Genomic DNA, 17,170 nt, shown 5'->3' with positions numbered 1-17,170 from the left:
GGGTAAGGCGACTATGGGCGATGTGCCAGTAGTACGAGAGTTTGCGGACGTATTCCCCGAGGAGTTGCCTGGGATACCTCCGGAGAGGTAGGTAGAGTTCAGGATCGACCTAGTCCCTGGTGCGGCTCCGATAGCCAAGGCACCGTATCGGTTGGCTCCTTATGAGATGCAGGAGTTGTCTACACAGCTGCAGGAGCTGTTAGACAACGGGTTCATTAGACCGAGCAGTTCACCCTGGGGAGCCCCGATTATGTTTGTGAAAAAGAAGGACGGGTCGCATCGGATATGTATAGAATATCGGGAGCTGAATAAGGTAACGGTGAAGAATCGTTACCCACCTCCGAGGATTGATGACCTCTTTGACCAGCTAGAGGGAGCATTTTGGTTCTCCAAGATTGATCTGCGTTCAGGATATCATCAGATGAGGGTCAGAGAGGAGGACGTACAAAAGACTGCGTTTCATACGTGTTATGGCTACTATGAGTTCGTGGTGATGCCTTTCGGGCTCACCAATGCTCCTGCCGCGTTCATGGACCTCATGAACCGCGTGTGCAGACCGATGTTGGTTCGCTTTGTGATAGTTTTCATCGACGACATCTTGGTTTATTCCAAGACTCGAGAGCAGCATGAGGAGCACTTGCAAGAGGTGTTGGATACTTTGAGGAGGGAGAGCTTGTATTCTAAGTTCTCAAAGTGCGAGTTCTGGTTGCGCGAGGTGCAGTTTCTTGGGCACCTTGTCAACCAGGACGTGATTTCGGTTGATCCGGCCAAAGTGGAGGTCGTGATGAGATGGGAGGTTCCGAGGTCTCCATCCGAGATTCGGAGTTTCCTAGGACTGGCAGGCTATTATCAGAGATTCATTCAGGACTTCTCCAAGATAGTCGTGCCCCTGACCCGTTTGACAAGGAAAGTCGTGGTCTTTCGTTGGGGGGCCGGAGCACCAGGCCGCATTTGAGACGTTGAGACAGAGATTGTGCGAGGCGCCAATCTTGTCCCTGCCAGAGGGAATGAAGGACTTTGTGGTATATTGTGATGCGTCCATCTCCGGCTTGGGCATGGTATTGATGCATAGGGGCGTGTTATTGCTTACGCTTCGAGGCATCTGAAGCCTCACGAGGAGAATTATCCGACGCATGATTTGGAGCTAGGGGTTGTTGTTTTCGCTTTCAATATTTGGCGTCATTACCTCTACGGGGTTCGTTGTACCATTTACACAGACCAAAAGAGCTTGAGGTATCTCATGGACCAGCCAAATCTGAATATGAGGCAGCGTCGGTGGCTCGATGTGGTGAAGGATTACGATTGCGAGATCCTCTACCATCCGGGGATGGCCAATGTCGTGGCCGACGCGCTTAGTCGTAAGGCAGCACCGATCAGGGACATCTGTATGAGGATGACAGTTGTGACTCCGTTGTTGGAGCATATTCGGGAGGCCCAGCAGGAGGCCATGAAGGAGGAACATCGGAAGAGCGAGCGAATTGTGGGTCAGCTTCCCTCCTTCGACTATGATAGCCGTGGATTATTGGCGCTACACCGCATGGTGTGGGTTCCCTATCATGGGGGTGTGCGCCAGGTCCTGATGGAGGAAGCGCACAAATCCCGATTCTCAATTCATCCCGGGGCGACGAAAATGTACAGAGATCTTCGACCCGATTACTGGTGGCCCTGCATGAATCGGGACGTCGCCTAGTACGTAGAGCGATGCTTGACCTGCAGAAGGGTCAAGGCCGAGCACCATAGGCCACACGGCAAGATGCAGCCGCTAGACATTCCCATGTGGAAATGGGAAGATATTACTATGGATTTCATCACCAAACTTCCCAGGACTGGACGGGGAGTGGATTCGATTTGGGTTATTGTGGATCGGTTGACCAACAGTGCCCATTTCATACCGATCCAGGAGAGCATCTCGGCCGAGAAGTTGTCTGATATCTACATCCGAGAGGTTGTGGCTTGACACGGAGTGCCAGTCTCCGTGATTTCGGACCGAGACGTGCGTTTTACTTCCAGGTTCTGGAAGAAGTTTCACGACGAGTTGGGTACTCGTCTGCATTTCAGCACAGCGTTTCACCCGCAGACGGATGGTCAGAGTGAGCGGACCATCCAGACTTTGGAGGATATGCTGTGGGCCTGCGTTCTAGACTTCGGTGGTAGCTGGGATACCTACCTTCCATTAGCTGATTTCTCCTACAACAACAGCTATCACGCGAGCATCGATCGTCCTCCCTTCGAGATGTTGTACGGGAGGAAGTACAGGACCCCGATATGTTGGGGCGAAGTCGGACAGAGGGTCATGGGGAGCACCGAGGTGGTGCTCAAGACGATAGAAATAATTCAGCAGGTTAGGAGCAGGCTTCAGACTGCTTAGAGTCGGCAGAAAAGCTACTCCGATAAGCGCCGATCAGACCTGGAGTTCCAGGTCGGGGATATGGTCCTCCTGAAGGTGTCGCCTTGGAAGGGTGTCATCCGATTCAGGAAGCGGGGAAAGTTGGGCCCCAGATACATTGGACCTTTCCAGGTTGTAGCCCGGGTGAGCAAGGTAGCATATAGGCTGGATCTTCCAGCCGAACTCAGTCAGATTCATAGCACTTTTCACGTCTCCCAGTTGCGGAAGTGTCTGGTGGACGATTCGGCGGTGGTACCTTTGGAGGATATTCAGGTTGATGATAGCATGAACTACATCGAGCGGCCAGTGGCAATCCTTGACATGAAATCAAGGGATCTGAGGAACAAGAGGGTGGAGCTGGTAAAGGTGCAGTGGCAGCACCGCAAGAGCTCGGAATGGACCTGGGAGCCGGAGGACCAGATGAGGGAGCATTACCCCGAGCTTTTTCAGGATCCAGTGGCAGACTTCGAGGATGAAGTCTAAAATAAATGGGGGGGATTTGTAGCACCCGATTCCTCGCACGTATTTAATTCCATGAAAATGTTACAATTTACTCTGGGACTCGGCGAGTTGGAGGCCCAACTCGTCGAGTGGACTCGACTGTTGGAAACGGGGGTTTAAGTGACCTACTCGACGAGTCGGAAGACCGACTCGACGAGTAGGAGCTGTCTGGACAAAACCCTAATAATTAGGGTTTGCACCCTATTTAAACACTTTATCTTAGCCTCCATCGTCCCTATCACTCCCAGAGAGCTGTATATTGAAAACCCTAGCCGTTTTTGTATGTTCTAAGGCCATTTCGGTGCATATGGTGGTTGGTGAAGCTTGAGAAGAAGGAAGAAGCTTGAGAGTTCGAGTTGAGGCTTGGAGATCCAGAGGATTTGGTACATATCCAGCTCAATCAAGGTAAAGTGCCCCTTGTTTTGGTCTTCCATGTATTTATTTATCTTTAGAAGCTTGGACTTTGGGTACATTTAGGGCTTTCCAAGCCATTTTCGGATTTTTGAGGTGTACATGGAATCCTGACTTCAGATCTAAGTCATTGGAGGTGTCTCATGGCATAAAGGTGCCAACTTTAAGGCCATGAGAGCCCCATGCATTTTGTAGAACACCTTTTATGGCTTTTTGAGCCAAAGACCCCATGCATGTGCACCAAGTTTGGAGCTTTACGTGTAAAATGGACATTAGAAGGTCAGATCTATGGTTTTGAGGTGTTAAGACCCATTTAAATCGACTGTATAGTAATGGTCAAGATTGGGCTCGACGAGTCGTTCTTGGGACTCGGCGAGCCGGGGTGTATTGACCACCAAATCCCTTCTGTGGATGGACCAGTTTCTAGGATGGGAAGTCATTTAGCTGTTTAGACGCATAAAGGGACCTGGGAATCATAGGACTCGACGAGTGTATGAAGAGACTCGGCGAGTCCAAGGCAATCTCCCAATGTTTGAAGATGGACTCGACGAGTTGTTCATACAACTCGGCGAGTCATAGACTGGACACATTCTTATGAGGGAGATGAACTCGACGAGTTCAAGGATGAACTCGACGAGTCGGATGAATATGGTCCTGATGGTTTGAATGAAGGAGAACCCATCGAGTTTTTGCTAGACTCGACGAGTAGAGTCGGGCTTGGATCGGGTTAGTGGAGTATGGACTCGACGAGTTGGTATACCAACTCGGCGAGTCAGGTCAACTGGGTGTTGGCTTTAACCAATGTTGACTTTGCCTGGTTTTGGTATTGACCCTGGTTAGGGTTGTATGTTCGGTTGTTGACTTGAAGGTTGTTGTGTAGGGATTGAGGAGTCGTGGAGAGCCGACCTTCACACAGAGGACAGTTCAGACACTACACGACATCGAGGTGAGTTACCTTCCAGTAGGAGTGGGTCTACGGCCAAAATGCCGACCCACTAGTAGGAATTGTTTGTTAGATGATTGTGTTTGTGATAATTATCTGGTGTGTTGCTATCTGATATGCTTTATGTGCTAGGATGCTATGATATATGTGTTAGTAGTGATAGGGGTGATATAACCCCTAGTTACCGGTTGAAAGATACCGAAGGAGGGGCAGATAGTACCCATGCATGCCTAGCAATATGAATATGATATGCTATTATGTGATAGTGATAGGGGGTGAAATAGTCCCTGGTTACCGGTTGAAAGATACCGAAGGCAGTACTGGTTGAAAGATATCGAAGGAGAGGTTAGCTCCCGGTTACCAGTTGAAAGATACCGAAGGGGAGGTTAGCTCCCGGTTACCGGTTGAAAGATACCGAAGGGGAGCCCAGCTCCCAGTTATGCCAGACAGATACCGGTTGAAAGATACCGATGGATATGCATTACGTGGTATGTGGTATGATGGGGGAGCTCACTAAGCTTTGTGCTTACGGTTTACAGTTTTGGTTTCAGGTACCTCTTCAGTAAAGGGGAAAGAGTCGGCGCGGTAGCAGCACATCACACACACTCTGGATTCCGCATTATGAGACTCCTGTGATTGTACTCTGATTTTCATTGCTTTTGGTGATTTGGTTTTGAGATACGATATTATGTTTTTGTGGATTGATGTAACAATGGCGATGTTTTGGTTAACTATTTTATAAATTACTTAATTAAAATGAAATTTTTGGTCTTGAAAATTGGGACGTTACATATATTACATTTTTCTATTCTAATACATATTCCTAACAAAACTATTACATTATATTTTAAAGGAAAAAAATATATTACAAAATAGATAAATAAAGTGACACTCATGTCATGAAATACAACCCAGAAACCAACACAAACATAAGTCAAAGGCATGGTAAGGTGTCATTGGATCGATACAATTAAAAATAACATCGACTTTAAACTTGAATTATAATTTTTAGATTATTACTCTAAGCTAACAATCATAAAATTGCAAACTAGGTTATGTACAATCGTCTTTATGACTTCACATGTAATAAATCATCAAAAAATTATATGAATTCACAATGAATTAAAAAAAAATACATATTAAAATATGATCAACTTTTGTAAAAACCATTTGATTTGATGTCCAAAACAATTCAATTAAGAAATGTTTAAACCTTTAAACGTTTGTACTTGAGTCTATACAATTCAAAGCCATGCACACCCAAAAATGGAGAATTGTCACTATTTGCGGGACATATCACGTAGAGACAAAGAACACATCGCATACCACAAAATAGTTACAATATGGACTTCAAAAGGACCCTACTATTGTAACTATCTCTCTCTCTTAAAATAATATTTAGATCTTTTCTTGTGAGTAACCCAAAAGGACCCTACTACTAATAGTAATATTATCATCGTGTTGGAACATGGGCAAACTTTCAACAATTTTTATTAAAATTAAAAAGAAATTACATTACAAAATAATACATGAAATAACAAATAGGTTGCAAAAAATTACAAATCTGAAACCCAAGAAAAAATTCAAACATCACACATATGGTCTATTGAGGCAAAATATCACATATCCAAACAACAAAATGAACACCTTCTATGTTTACACGTTACAATGTCATTAAAACTTAATTTAATTACATAAAATGTGAACATATCATATGCCATTGTTTTCATTGTTTATATTCCTAAACCATGTAAATAATTTATATGTACACAAAAAAGATAAAATAAATCAAAACTATGTTATTTATATATGATTTGTCATAAGCATTACTATTTTTACAAAGAAAAAAACACTTTTTATATGTTGCTGTTTTCAATCAACTGAATTCCATATTTGCACTTGGATTTTCAAAGAGACATAGTTAATTTTATTATATCTTTAAAAACCCATTGGCTTCATGTGTTTCTAATTCTCCTATATTTTATATGATTTCTACAAGCTACAACAAGTTATCCGGTTCAACTTAATAGTCATGGACAAATTGCAATCGTGTTCATAAGGTTCAAAAGAAACAAAACATGGGGACTATCATATCTTCTAATGACGTTGACCTTGCCTTTAAATGAATTATGATTTTTTGTAAATGGGGACATAACACATATCGATTTTTATGTGTATGAATTTATAACTGATTAAAACTCGTTTATGACCAAATTATTGGTTCTAATACCACTGTTGGGTTATGATGATCATAAATACACAAAGCAATAGAAGCATAAAAATCAAAACTTGATAATCATAACCTACCATGGATCTTGTTCAAGCATCTTTTTTGCAATAAAATTCAACACGTAGAGTAGACCAAATATTTACCTCTTGTATATTATAGCAGATCTAATTTTTTTCATAGTTTTGGATGACTTGAAGATCCAAAGTAGTACCTCTTTGATTTAGCTGTTAAGATTATGATTAAGAAAAAACTTCAATTCTCACTTGTTTTTAAAGGCCAAAACCAAATCTTTATCCTTAGGACGATGATGTCATGAATGTATGAGAGAACCGAGGTCAAATGTGTTTTGGAGGGAATAGAATGTCAGCCTATGCTACGATCGGTCAAGGCGATTCTGAGTGTTGATTAGATAACACTTATCCCTCAAATGGTAGGATAAAGATGTAGTAATTATTCTTTAATTTAAATAAACGATCATTATACTTTAAACCCTTGATCCTTTAGTTTCTAATTAAATGACCTTATGATGAAAAATTAATAAACTAATCATGGAAAGTCACTAAGTTGTTGTGACCATAAGCATATTTATAACAAATAACGATGTGGTAGAGATGTTAATTTTGTAAGACAACTCCTTCTTTGCCACATAACCCTACCTTCGATTGGGTCTACCTTGTAATAGTAAGCATTCATCCAAGTTTCAATCTAGAATACTTGATTGACATAAATGTAAGCTCGCCAACTTTCTCACCACCGTTAGCAATGTCATTTATGTAGCTATTGCAGGCTTGCATGGAATTCCATTTACTTCCTACCTCCCACCATCTCTTACAACTTTTGTACTCAGGTGTTACGAACAATTAAGAAGAGAAATGAACACTTGGGGCTTCATCATTGTTTTGGTTTATTAGGGATAAACTAGAAACAGTAATTGGGGAAGTAAGTCTAGTTGTTCCCTCATAATGTGATATTTCCTTAGTTATTACCCTAGGTGCACCTCACTGAGATATCGGTAGGTAACTAAACCGGTTTCATCGTGTTCAGTTTAGACCTGCATGATGTGTAAGGTTTAGAACATCAACACCATTTTCTAATGCTCTTAGACTAAAGTCCATATCAGCTTTGTCAAGCGGTACTGGTAGTAAATAACTGGTGGTACCGAATAATCCAATTGTAGCATGAAAACATCCAATTCATAAACATAGAACTCATCTACATCTACTAGGTCCACATATCTTACTCTTCTTTAAATGCATATTATCCCTAAGAAGTTTGTGATCTTCCTACCACGTTAGAGCTCAATGTTGAAGATGATGCGATGACCTTCTATAAAAAAAATCAACAACAGACATAAAAAATAGCATTAGTTAGCTGTTAGAGTTGATTATTAGGTTTTCAAAATTTCCTATAAGAAATAGAGCAAATTATGGTGTATAATCCTTGAATGATCAAAACCTTGAAAGATTGGTCTTACTGTCCACATTGTTAACACCATAATCCAAGAATATTCAAAAGCAATAATGATAAGATGAACGAGTATGGCTATTTGATTAGAGTTTTCCCAATAATGAAGAGGGTTTAGTGGAAAGGAAGATGAAAAGCCACATGATGATTAATAAGATTGTCCTTAAATTTTTTTTAAATGACCGTAAAACAAGTACAATTAGATAGACAAGCTATAATTACCCGAAATTTAAGAATTTTCTATACCGTATACACGAAGGATAAACAAAAAGTAAAATTCCAGTTGGTAAAGGTCAACGAAAGTCAAAATTGAAAGAATAGTGGTGCCTAGCTATCATGCACGGCACATACACAGTGCATCCAGTTCTATAACGCGATGTGTTGATAGATGTGAGTCATTGAACACGTGGAAGAAGGGGAATACACATAAAAATCTACGGATTGACCACATGGGCATCGTGCGTCCGTGTACCTGATGCGACACGTAGGCATAGATGCCAGCCTAGTATAAATAATTTGAAATGGTTTTCGTTGATTTCTTTGGCATATTGAATCCATATACGGTGAGCGATGATTATGGCTTAGAGACAGAGGGCGTTAGGCCATTTTGCAAGGATACAATTGTTGTTGAAGCTAAGGTATCCTTTTAATTCGTTTATATGTAATTATATATGTGTAAGTTTAAGTGAAGGAATCCTCTTAATTCATTAATATGTAATTGTATTTATGTAAGTTTAGGTCCTGAAGGGTTAAGAAAACCCGATATAATATTGAAGTTCGTTATACGGTGTTATTATGAACTAAATTGTAGGGTTGACAGAGGGTTACTGTGTTGGAACTTTCGATTTGGATAATGAGTGTTCTAAACCATAGCTTACAAATTTTCCAATTTATGAGACTAGACCATCGGCTTACAGGGTTAATTTGTTTAGTAATAGTTTTGTGGAGCTTAGTGAGTTGGTAACAAAAGGTTACCAGGTTGTATATGTGATTAGGCAAATGGTTACTGTAATAGATATAATAAGTAAGATCCTAGTGTATTGGGAGAAGTTCTGAGGAACTTGGTGTGTTTTTCAAAAAGGTTTGGCAAGTGCTTGAGCTGAGAAATAGTATGAGGCTAGAGGATGGAATGGAAGTTAGTTTTCACTAACTGAATAGGTGAGTACATGTGGATTTTCCCCTTTAGGATACATTGCATAATAGTAAATTTTTGCTTGAAATTATTGAAAATACCTATTCTTTGTAAAGTAATAAGTCTGAACTAATGAGTAAATTTACTCTTTTCTAAAGAGTAAGTAAAAGATTTTGAAAGGTAAATGTTTTTAAATTAACTCACTCTTTTCCAAAGTAATGTTTAACTAGTTATGGCTTGTTACATGAACTTTCAAAATGGATTAATGAATTGTAATTTTAGTCGTGAAATATTTGAATATTTTACTATGCGATGTTATTAATACTATGTCATGGCATGTCATCTGCGTGTGATTAAGTCGGGAAATGAACAACGGTGATCATGCATCATATGAGCGAATTACATAGTAACTATTAGAAAATATTTCCCGGCTTCCCCAAGGGGTCCACATAGGGACAAATGTTGCCCTAGGGCTCCACACGTACTATGTATTGGTCCTTTCCCGGATGATTTGTTCTTCGGTAAAGGTCACCGTTCTAAGTCACTTATTGCGACTAGCCAAATTAGGGGTATACTTACGGCATCGTGCTACGAAGGATCACTTCCTCGTATCGGTCAGCAAACCGAGTCACCTTTGGTGACTAGCCTATTTGGGGTCGTCCTTTTGAATATTAGAATCGACAGGTAGATGAGGCTCGGGAAGGCCTGAGAAGACTTGTATTGAGTGAGAACATGCATAACATGGTCTATATTGTGTTTATAAATGCATTTCAATATACAGTTTTATCAAATGATTTTCATAATCATTTTGTGTCCAAAACCATCTAGCTCAGGAGACATTGATTGTCTTATGTATATTGTTTAAATATCATATATCTATAATGATGTAAACAACCTAGCAGCTTTATAATGGTTTATTTGTATCAATTGTAATAACCGAATTGATAGTTTTACAAATATATTTATAAATGAATTGAAAATTTTTAGGACCATAATTTATAAATGGGGTCCTGTGACAGAAAATGTTTTATAAACCATATTATTTTAATATATAAATGGTTGGGTGTTACACAAGCAGAACAGTTTGACGAAAATGCCCCATGCCTTATAAGCATGTGGTACACATTAACCATGAGAAGTAACGTCTGTTACCTTAAGGGACCAAAAATCACAAAAGAAAAAAATATATATAAAGTATAAAATATTTAAAATTTAAAAAATTTTAAAAAAAATCAAATTTGGACCACTCTGCAAGTCCAAACATTTTTGGGCCAAAACCGCAAAAAATACCAAACCATAAGAAACATTTTTGCAATTTTCTCTTAATTTAACCAATTAATTATGCATTCTAGATGCCCTTAACATAAGAAATTTGTCCATGTGGATTGTGTTCACTATTTCGTCGAAGGAGGGTCCATAAATAAGCGACCAAGACCTTATATATGCAATTTGACTTTTAGTACAACTACACTCAATCGGTTCAAATTCTCTCGTCTCGTTTACTTTTGGATTGTTGTATTTCGCTTTTTCTAATAGAGAGGGAGATCGAAAGAGCAACTACGTCCAATTGCTTAATGTAAGCTAGCTATTTAATTCTTGTTTTCACTATCACTCAGGAATTAAGTTTAACCTTTGTAGATTGCTTCAAGCGAAACATCTACACATATATTATACTGATATGTTTGATCACATGCTAATTCAAAACTCAAATTGCAGTTCGATAACTGAAGTAACATTGTTTGTGAGTCCTCTATGGAATCTGGTGATTGGAGGTCTCAGCTGACAGATATTTCACGGAACAGGATCGTGAACAAGATGTGTGTTTGCGTATTTTTTGCTTTAAGAATTTGTTTATGCTAATCTGCTCAGAATTTATCTTACTTATCTTACTGTAAGTCTATAACGATGGTGATGTTAGCTCTTAGGATTTTGTTGCTAATCTTACCCTAAGAAATCATATTCTCTATATTAATCGACAAAGAAACTATTACAAGAAAGGGGAACAAAAAAAATACACACATAAGCTAATAGACCCCTAAAATTACCATGCTTACAGAAATATATACTCAAAAAGAATGTTCACACATCTAACATAATTCTGAAAGTATAGCTTCTTTTGGGGCTTATTGCTTTTGTAATGTTTCAAACTTTTCAGCATGGCTGTGTTTTTTTTTCTCACTTGTTTCCTTACACTTCTTGAATTGCAATTACACTTGCATTGCTTGTTGTCGCTGGTTTTCTACAATTTTTTTGACTGGTAAAATCATGCTTTATAGAGGAAATATCTTAAAAAAATTACCCACTTCTTTTGACTGATACATGTCAATATTACGTAGAACTGATATCTTGAAGAGATATATTCCGATTTCTGGACCTGAGACTGAGGCAGAGGGGCTACAGGAACTAAGAAAAATATCTTTGAAATTTGAACAGAAGATTTATACTTCTGCAACAACTGCAAATCAGGTTTGCGATGTGTTTTTTTTATTATAATAGCTTTTGCTTTTGATTAGTGATATATCATTTTGCCATATATATACCGTAAGTTTAAATCCTTATAATATTTGGTTTGCAGAATGATTATTTGCGGAAGATAGCCTTGAAGATGAAGGTTATGGAAACCATATCACAAAATCCCATGCCAGATGCAATGCATTCTAACCCTGGTGCTAATTCTGTAAACCCCTCGGATCCAGGTACTTCCAAATACACGTTTTCAAGGTATAACTAAGTTCAGTATAGTTAAATAGTAACCAAGATTCAGATTTGTTCAACTTAGGTACCCTAAACTTTTTTGTTAAGAGATTTTATCATTCAAGTTCCCTTTATATGAAACTTTGTGTTTTGTTTGTTCCATTTTTTTGAAATTTGAAAACCAAGTTTACCTCCAAGAATCAAAATATCATATCTATCTAGCACAGACGAACCTAATAATATTTGATTAACAAAGTCGTCAACTCCCTGAATCTATCTCTTTTTGATAACCAAAGTCGTTAACTCGTCAAACCTATTCAACCTAATTGAAAACAAGAATCATGAATGAAATTTGATTAACAATGTCTAGAACCTTAAAATTAGGATCCACCTAGAGTGAAAAACCTTCTAAAAGAGTTCATAAATGCAAACCTTCTAGAATAGTAAATGACCTCTTGAAGTAATGAAATTTACGGTAGAAAGTTTGTAACCACTAAATATATGATACTTAAAAATTAAATTGGACAAATATAATATTTTGATGTTTAAAAATGACATATTAAATTAACCCTTTTTATAAAACCTCCGTATCTAAATATTCCATTTTTAAACACAAATAATATTTTAAGACGAATATATAAATAAAAATAAAATTAATACATTTAAGTTATATTTTATAAATGAGATGCCGTTAAATTTGTAATAGGAATAATTAATTAGTAAATAAAAAAAATATATCTACAACTAAAGTATAATTAAAGAGGTAAAATGAAATATAGTTAAGGTAGAAAGGGTTATATGTATAAGTTATCAAAGTATATTCACCACTCAATATATAAGAATAATCAAAAAAAAAAAAAAAAAAAAAAAATCAAGTCGATTGATATTAAGTTGTTAAAAATATATATGTATAGTAATAAGATATATAAAATCTTATCCTTGAAGATGCTCTTAGCCGATATCATTTATTAAACCTTGTTTTATTCGTCAACTAGGTTATATATATATATATATATATATATATATATATATATATATATATATATATATATATATATATATATATATATATATATGGCTAGGTTATAATGTAGATGGAAAACTATTGTGCGGACGTGTGGACAGTGCTATTCTATAAGAATTACTAAAAAAAATATGTTATGTTGTTTAATAATGCAAATACGTTGAACCTTACACAATTATCGTCATTTTCATGCGTTCTTACTTATTCGTATTCATTTTTGTTTTCACACATCGTTTTTCACTTATTTTCATTGTTACAGAATACGACTCAATAAACATTCTGACAGAATGAGAATAATAATAAAAAGTCTATAATAAACTTATGGACGATTTAATTAGTAAAATGTGTGATAATGACAATAGTTATGTAATATTGAACATATTCATATTATCAAAACAACATATTTACTGTCCATACGGCCGCACAATAAATATAAATTCACATTTAAACATATATATATATATATATATATATATATATATATATATATATATATATATATATATATATATATATATATATATATATATATAACAGTACAATTGAAAAGAAAATTTTTTATATAATAATTAATGTATATTTTTAAGTTTATCATAGTTATATATAAAAAACCAAATAAACAAGCTTTGGGTCGAAACTCATGTTCAAAACAATTTGGGCTATGTTTTTTTTTTTTTTTGTTTCCTTACCAAGTGCTGTAACTAATATGATCCATCAATTTGGTCAAATAAATGGAGAAAAAAAATACAAAATTGGTGTTGACAATCTCTTAGTTAATATGAAAACGAGTTTCCTTTCTACATGGGTATAAGGTAGTGTGACTCTTATTCCCGCAATTCCAAAAAAAAAAAATCTTATTAATTACCGATCACTCACAGTTGATGCAAATTGCAAATCATATTCTTTTAGGTATGGATCGTAACTCTGGGGTAGTCGTTAATCGAGTTCACGGACTGAACCTTTACAAAAGGGATCCCCATTTTGAGATTGTTGGCTCGATGACACGGGCTCGAACAAAAAGAATGAATGATGCCTTAAATGCAGGAGCCAAAATATAAGTTAAATTTGACTGAGGTATACATGTAATAACGGTTAATACTTTTTATGTATTTGTCTGGAGGGGCGTTCTTGTAAATCATGTCATTTACAACAAAATACACTACTAGAAAAAGACAATTCCAATATGATTAAAATTGTAAATATAACATGAAAGGTTAGCCATATTTACTACACCTAATATAATACAACATTACAACAAAAAATTATTGATGTGAGATCGAAAAATCATCCCAAATGTATTACAAAGCGATGGCATGCACATACAAGAAATTCACTATGGTGCTTAAAATGAAAGAAATAGCATTATACGGTAACCATTATTGTTTGTTTATATTAGGCAAAATGCAAGAATTAATAATTTACAAGAATCAAGATTTTGAAATATTTCTTGCATGAGGGATTAAAGTATTCTCTCTCGTCATTTGGTTACGGATAATTTCATGAAATAGCAATGGACTCTCATATATTTGTGTATTATAGTGTTCTTCATTTCCGTTTTGTTATAACAATGTACTTCAATCTTTTTTTTATTAAGACCCTAGGGATTTTGGCAAATCTACCCGCCGGTTATAGTGTCATGCTTTCTTGGATAACTATCTAATTTTTGACAATTTACTTTCATTTATTTGTTTATTACAACACCCTACTTTTGAATATTAAAAAAATGAATTAGTTATTTACTAAGGCTCCTTACTACTATAGAAATACATTGCTTTTATGACAAACAAAAGTATGTGTCCTAAAATATATGTAATTTTTTGTGAAAAGGATTTAAGACATACAAAAATGTGGGGTCATGTTTTAGTGTCATAAACATATTTAAAATGTGAAATGTTTTTTAATGCCCGTCATAGGAAAAAATAAGGTTGCCTTTTAATTATCGATATCCGACTCTGATATCATAAATCCCCCTTTGTTTCTAGCCCGCTTCTCTCCAAGTCTCCATGTCTCTCTTGATCAGAACTACCTTGGGTTTACTAGTAGAAAAAAGACTTTCCTTGACAGACATTGTTTATCATAAATGCTTATATATGACATACAAATGTATGCCGCTGAAAGAAATGTCATAAAGGAATATGACACGCATTTGGCTTGCCATAAAATCTACGATAGACCTTTATGACCTACAACTACGACATATATACACGACATGCGTTTTTGACATACATTTACGACCAACTTTATATGTCTTAATTCGTAACATTTTTGTAATTATAGATAGACATTTATGACTTCAAATTATGACATATTCTATACGACATGATTTTTGGCATAGTTTTACGACATACTTTGTATGTCATGGTTTTACATTTTTTTTTTGTAAATTATATATATATATATATATATATATATATATATATATATATATATATATATATTCTAAATTTGTACCAAATCCTAATTAAACTAAATTACACATTTAATGTCTAATAATGAAAAATAAGATATCATACATATATAAAAAGGAAATTGACTACACAAACTATAGTGTCAAATTCAAAAGTGTGTTCAAAATTCATCAAAAAAATAATTGTCAAATACATATCACCGATATTTGTGTTGATATTTATCAGATCCTTAAAATCTACCAGTGAAGGTGTTTCCTCATAACCTTTTTATGAATTAGAGAGACCTTTTGCCACATAGATGCGCAGGTGCATACGTTCCCATCCAAGTAGAACTTTTATTTTCAACCTATAGTCATAAGACAAGGTTTAGGACAAACCAAAATTACATTTAGGTCTCCTTCATGGACTGGACTGTGATATTCTTCATTTCTTGCTTTCTGGCAGCTCAAAGCCTACCAATGCTTCCGTTTCTGTTATCAGCTCACCCATAGTGCTCAGCGTACCTTTACTTACCAACATGTTTTGCTTTCGCAGTTAATTGAAGAACATAGAAATCATAAGCATTGCCAACCCAAATGGAAGTGCATAGAAATAGGAATATGTCACTTAAACACAATAGGTTATCAATCTCAGGTCATGTGCTACTGATTATTACAAGGTTTATTGTCAGCTGACTCATAAAACTCTCAAGAACAATACTTCTCCCACTGAAATTCTTGACATAGAAGTTTCTCTCTCAAGGAACATTCCTTGATGAGCTAAAAAATATTCAAAAGTTCGAACAGATTCCCGAAAAAAAAACCACTCCATAGAATAGGATCTAGTTTATCTTTTGTTTCTCGATCAACACAAACATCAAAACTCCAATCCTAAATGTGCTAGAGTAAGGAAAGCATTCTTTACTCCACATATCACACGGTGTTATCATCCTTTTTAGTTTGATATGAGTTTCAAGATACGATTTATAGTTACTAGAGCATGGCTCTAAACCTTGATTGGAACAAAGTATGACTCATCTATGATCGAACCATTTCCAGTAATGTTCAATTCCTTTTCTTAGTCATACAATTACACTAAGATGTTCTTTGAGGATTAATTGTGATACAATTCCATAATTACTAAGATGATCATAAAACAGGATACTAAAGTACTCTCATTTCCTTTCATATTGGAGAATCTTTTATCTTTCTACCTAATAAATTATTCTATTTGTTCTGCCACTCTTTGAACCTTTTCAAAAGTATTAGAATTATGTTTAATCTAATACACATGATCATATTTGTTGAAGCATCAGTAAATCATGACTAATAGAGTTATCTTTCTTTGTGTTTCATCTGAAGAGTTCATATCAACATGTACTAGATCCATTAGTCCTTCACTTGCATCACATATGTGACAACCCGAACCTTTTTCCGTTAACATTAGTCGAATCCGTTAAATAAATTTCAAATTTTATTTGTTTTGTTAAATTCTCATGGTTTAGAAGATCGTTTTTATATATATAAGTTGGAACCAAAATCGCGCGGAAACCCGAGCTACTTCGAAAATCAGTGAAAATCGGCCTGACTAGTGTTCACGGCCGTGAACCCGATCACGGCCGTAAACTCGTTCACGGCTGGTGGACCCTCACCGACCATGAGACCCCCTATAAATATGTGCTCCTACTCCTCATTTACAATTTTCTGGCCGCGAACACCCTCTCTCTCTCTAAAACATTTCACTCAAAAACACCATATTTCTCTTTATCTAACACTCTATCCGCCTTGGAACTCGTTTTGGAGCATCAAAACATTCGTTTTTCATCAAATCGAGCTTTGCTGCTCTTGAGTTAACGGTCGTGAACCCTTCATATACACCAAGAACAAGCCGTGAACCCTTCAAACCTTCAAAGCTCGTAAACCCTTCAAGGGCAGTAAACTGTTCACGGCCGAGAACAGTTCACGACCGCAAACCTTCTCAAGTCGTGAACTTTGCTAA

At 36.5% G+C, this 17,170-nt stretch overlaps 1 long non-coding RNA gene across 1 annotated transcript; it reads left to right on the top strand.

The window, feature by feature from the left end:
- Positions 1-10,783: 10,783 nt before the first annotated feature.
- LOC145114796 (uncharacterized) lies at positions 10,784-11,758 on the top strand. Its single transcript, XR_013711233.1, has 3 exons — positions 10,784-10,884; positions 11,404-11,533; positions 11,643-11,758. It is a non-coding gene; the product is annotated as an uncharacterized LOC145114796 (long non-coding RNA).
- Positions 11,759-17,170: the final 5,412 nt, after the last annotated feature.

The sequence above is a fragment of the Lactuca virosa genome, chromosome 5, assembly GCF_052849685.1.
Source record: "Lactuca virosa cultivar CGN04683 chromosome 5, Lactuca_virosa_CGN04683_v6, whole genome shotgun sequence".
NCBI classification, from domain to species: Eukaryota; Viridiplantae; Streptophyta; class Magnoliopsida; order Asterales; family Asteraceae; genus Lactuca; species Lactuca virosa.
Note: the sequence above shows the minus strand (reverse complement) of the source record. Positions and strands in the feature narration are given on the sequence as shown.